At 39.0% G+C, this 5,280-nt stretch overlaps 1 pseudogene; it reads right to left on the minus strand.

Annotated features, from left to right (window-relative positions):
• Positions 1–4,989: 4,989 nt before the first annotated feature.
• LOC118730916 lies at positions 4,990–5,078 on the minus strand (annotated as a pseudogene).
• Positions 5,079–5,280: the final 202 nt, after the last annotated feature.

Raw genomic sequence — 5,280 nt, forward strand, 5'->3', positions numbered from 1 at the left:
TGGGTTTAATTGGATTTTGAGAAGTCATGTGATAGCTTGTTTTCAAAACACTAAATTTAAAAATTATCCTTTAAAAAATGCCTATTATTGTTATTCTCTTCAATTCTAGGCTGATAAAAATTAAAAATCCCATGTCTGTCTACAAACTTAAGACTTTTACTCCACACTTTTGCTGAGGGTACATAATTAGTATTCATTTATCAAAAATCTTCATTTAAATGTTATAATATTCTAATATTCTACATTTTTCTCAAACTTGCTATACACATTAAACCACAGAAGTGTAATTTGTCTCACTTTAAGAAAAATTAGTAAATTTTAAGATAACGTAGAAGCTAGATCTTTTTCTATACTGTTATAAAGGATGAATTTTCTATCATATATCATGTTTGGGCAATACAAATTTTTAAGTGCATTACCAACACTTTGGCCTCTGATATTAAATTTGCTCCAGATATCAGAGTTTATTCCACAGAGGTAGCATTAATCTCCTCTACTGAGACTAGACGGTCCCATTATTCACCAAGATAACTAGGTTCCAGATTTTGCTGACAAGATCCTTTTTCCAAATGTTCAGACCGAAGAAGCTGGCAAAACTCAGAAGAAGATGGCAGGATTGAAGGTCAGCTTCCCAAATATTCACAACGTGAGTTATTTTAATTCCTATCCTAGTGGGCGAGTGGAATTCAAGTTGTACATGCATCCAAGGCACATGAGCAGGGGATAAGTAATATGTTTTTCCTACATAAATGGAATTGTATCTGTCAATGTAGCATAAATTATGGAAAAATTATTCTTGACATTATATTTATATTTCTGCTTTGGCTTCACAAATGAAGTTGAATTTTTGAGGCTCTATTTACTATACAGATTCTTTGGTCATTTGCACATTACTAAGGCCCCCAAATAGTGAATACATTACAAAAAATTTGAATGAGAAGTCTATCTTACCTTACAGAAGTTAAAATACTGTTATGACATTACAAGAGAAGAGTGAACAGCTTACAGTGAAAACTGATTCATATAAAGTTAACTCTTCCAAACAAATGTCAATAAGATTTTCCCTAGGTCTTTCATATTTTTAAAACATTTTAAAAGTCATTTGTTGTATAAGAAAACTTTGTTAGATTTAATCACCAAAAGATTATGTAGATTTGAGCTCTACTAATAACCTGTGTAAGTTCACCTCTACTAAAAAAGGAAGGGTTGGACTTGATAATCTCAAGAGTCTATTCCATCTCAAAAATAATCTGATTTTAGAATGTTTGTTTTGCTGTAAAATTCCCAGTCAGATAAACGGAGAGTTAAGGTCAGCTAACATCAGTGGGAATATTGATCGACAGCTTCTTAGCCTAAACATGATTTGAATTCTAACTAGGACTCTTGAGCATTAGGGAATAGAAATAATGGTTATGAGCTCATAGGAATTGGTTATATGATGTTGACTATCTCAGAGAGAGGAAACTTGCTAATAAATTGTGTCATAAAAAATGGCACCCTGTGTGTGTGCGTATGTGAATGAGTGTAAGTGTGTGCATGTGTGGGAGAGTGTGCTTGTGATTTTGGAGGAAGATGAGAACATTGGTGTGGAGATGATGAGAAAAAGTGGAGCTTTCCTCAAAGGAACCCTGTTTTCAGGCTCTTCGGCAATGTTGATAGAATGTGACAGTTTAATAAAAGGTCATGATTTGGTTCACACATACCAATTCTAGATTACTCTCCTCCCTCTGTCAAGGCAAGGACATAAGCACAGAACATATTGATCTGTCACACATTCCTGTGAAAATGTCTAAATTAATGAGCTGTTCAGGTTTTAAAGGGATTTTAAAGTAATATAGTTTGGCATTTTAAGAATTTCTTCTCTGTTTTGAAAAAGACAACACACAGCAGATTATTCCACTCTCAAATGAAATTGCTACAAATGATAGTTTTAAACTAAAAGGTTACAATAAAAATGATTTCAATAAGTAAGCACCTATCAATAATCACATCAGCACATTTTTTAGTGTTACAAAATCTTAATACAAGAAAGTAGTTCTGTGACTATCCTTTAGACCACCAGCTGGCAAATTGTAGCTAATGAGCCAGTATGGCCCACACCTGTTTTATAAATAAGGTTTTATTGGAACTCATCCATACACATTTAGAGGCCTGGTGCACAAAATCCTTGCACTCAGGGGGTGGGGGGAATCCTTCAGCCCCGCCTATGCTCTCTTGCAGTCCAGGAGCCCTTGGAGGATGTCTGCCTGCCAGCCTAGGCCTCATTCCCTGAGTCAATCACACATCCTTAGTGAGCCTCTCCCAACATCATTGCTGCACTCACCAGCTGTGAGTCTAGCTTCTGGCTGAGCAGTGCTCCCTTGTGGAAGCACACTGACCATAAGGAGTCAGTTCCTGCGTTGAGTGTCTTTCCCCTGGTGGTCAGTGCATGTCATAGCAACCAGTCATTCCACCATTCAGTCGATTTGCATATTAGCCTTTTTTTTATATATATAGGATTATCTGTGTTTGCTTATCTGCTACAGTGGAAGAATTGAGTAGTTGGGACAGAGACCACATGGCTCACAGAGTTGAAAAAAATAGACTATCTAGTCTTTCATAGAAAAAAATTTTACTAACCTCTGATCTAGTGGTTTTCTGTTTTTCTTTTTCTTTTTCTTTTTCTTTTTTTTTATTGTGAGTGGCCCTGGACCATTTTTCAAAATAGAAATACTAAATGACTACTGTGGGTTTTTTTTATGATAAATTTGTCTTGCTAATACTGGTTTCAGGCACTCTGTTACCCACAACCTTTCCTAACCTAATCTTCCTTACTAATCCAGCACTGATTTTGCAACTAGAATTTTCAGTACAATTTAGGTGCTGCCAAGTAGATGCACTAATGTGGGATTTTAAACATGGGGCATTTTTGTAGCATAATCCAACATTCATTTTTCAGCTGGAAATTGAGGCAGTGATGACAGCAGCTTACTGCTCCATAGGTCATGACTTTAATAGCATATTCTTCAAGACTATAGTAATACTAGAGGCCCAGTGCACAAATTCATGCTTGGCAGGGAGGGACCATGGGAGGTTGGCTGGCAAGGAGGAGGGACCACAGGAGGTTGACCACCGACTTCGAGGACCCTTGGAGCCAGCCCTCAGCTTCCCTGGGAAAGGAGCCATGTCTGCCACCACCCACTCCTAGTTCTGTGTCCCAGCCCAAGGCCTGAAGGCCCCAGTGGGGTCAAAAGAGGAGATGGTGGTCACCAGGTCGGGTGCTGAAAGAATGGATGCCAAATACTGATGCCATCCCCCCACTGCATGGTTCCCCACTTCTCTCCCTCCTCTTTCCCTCACAACCGTGCCTCTACTGAGGCAGGCAGGTGGCCCCCAGGGAAGAGAGAGGACAGGAGCAAGACAAACCCTGATGTCAAGGACTGACTTTCAATAAATCACAGTGAGGGAACTGCTCTGTTACATATGAAACCCCCACCCAGAAGCAGGTCATCTACAAATGGTTTAGCACTAGGGGCCAATGGGGGCCAGCCAGACAGGGGGAGGGACTGTGGGTGGTTGGCTGGCAGCAGGAGGCTGGCTGTGAGAGCACACTGACCACCAGGGTGCAGTTCCTGCATTAAGCATCTGCACTATGGTGGTCAGCGTACATCATAGTGACTAGTTATTCCATTGGTCATTCCTCCATTTGGTCAATTTGCATATTAAGCAATTTGCATATTCTATATAATAATATAGAATGACCTTATTACCCGTCCTCCCCCAAACCCCATTCTATAGGAGTTGAGATATTAGGGCTCCTAACAAGCAAGCTTTAGTATTCTATATTAAGGCCCTGTCCTTAAATTGTTCCTTTTGTGGCCGAGCCTGGAATCAGAGGGAAGGGGGAAAAAATCAATGGGAACATATCCTCAGGTGAGGATAAAAAGAAAAATAAAGAAAGAAATGACATATCTTATGAAAGGCACATCTTGAAAATGCCTAAAGAAAGTTATCATTTTTCCATGGTGAAGGGAGTGGAGTCCGTGTTGATGAAAATACCTTGGTGGCTGTGGTGACTGGCAGTAGCTGCAGTAACTGGGTGATGGGGCTGGTGTCTTCCCTGGATCCACCTGGTTGCCTCCCTCAAAGGGAGGCCAGACTACTCCAACAGGGAGTGGGCCTAAGCCATCAGTAGAACATCCCCTGAGGGCTTCCAGTATGTGAGAGGGGGCAGGCTGGGCTGAAGGACCTTCCCCAGTGCACTAATTTCATGCACCGGGTCCCTAGTTATTTTATAATTACCAGTCTTTACTTCACAATTCCTTTACCATTTCATTAAATCCCCCAACTCCTCTCCACTCTGCCAACCATCAGTCTATTCTATTTATCTATGAGTCTATTTCTGTTTTGTTTGTTCATTTATATTGTTCTATAGATTCCACATTTGAGTAAAATCATATGGTACTTGTCTTTCTCTGAATAACTTATTTCACTTAGCATTATATTTTCCAGGTCTGTCCATACTGTCCCAAAAGGTAGCATTTCCTTTTCTTTCATGGCCAAGTAGTCTTCCATTGCGTGAATGTACCAATATTTTTTTTAAAACATTCATCCATTGATGGACACTGGTCTGCTTCCAAATCTTAGCCACTGTAAAAAACACTGCAATGAACACTAGGGTATATATATTCTTTCAAATTAGTATTTGGGGTTTGATCTTTACCATATGGAAGTGCTAGGTCATAAGGCAGTTTCATTTTTAGTTTTTTGAGGAAACTCCAAACTGTATTTACACAGTGGCTGCACCAGTCTGCATTCCCACCAACAGTGCATGAGGTTCCCTTTTCTCCACATCCTCACCAGCACTTGTTGTTTGTTGATTTATTGATGACAGCCATCCTGACAGGTGTGAGAAGATATCTCATTGTGATCTTAATTTGCATTTATCTGATGATTAGTGGCATTGAGTGTCTTTGAATATGTCTATTGGTCATCTATATGTCTTCTTTGGAGAAGTGTCTATTCATTTCCTTTGTCCATTTTTAAACTGATAAGAACAGATACTACACTTGATCTTAGCCAAAAGGCCGAGAAGCGATCCTTTGTCCATTTTTAAATTGTATTGTTTGGTTTTTTTAGTTTTGAGTTGTGTGAGTACTTTATAAATTTTGGATATTAATTCTTGCAACTGAATTTTAGAAACAGTTTGTCAAAGCTCCCTGCATCTGTCCACCACAAAAATAATTAAGATTTTAATTAGAATTACATTGCATTTATAAACTATTAGGGGGCTCAACTAAC

Source organism: Pipistrellus kuhlii, unplaced genomic scaffold (genome assembly GCF_014108245.1).
Source record: "Pipistrellus kuhlii isolate mPipKuh1 unplaced genomic scaffold, mPipKuh1.p scaffold_m20_p_3, whole genome shotgun sequence".
NCBI classification, from domain to species: domain Eukaryota; kingdom Metazoa; phylum Chordata; class Mammalia; order Chiroptera; family Vespertilionidae; genus Pipistrellus; species Pipistrellus kuhlii.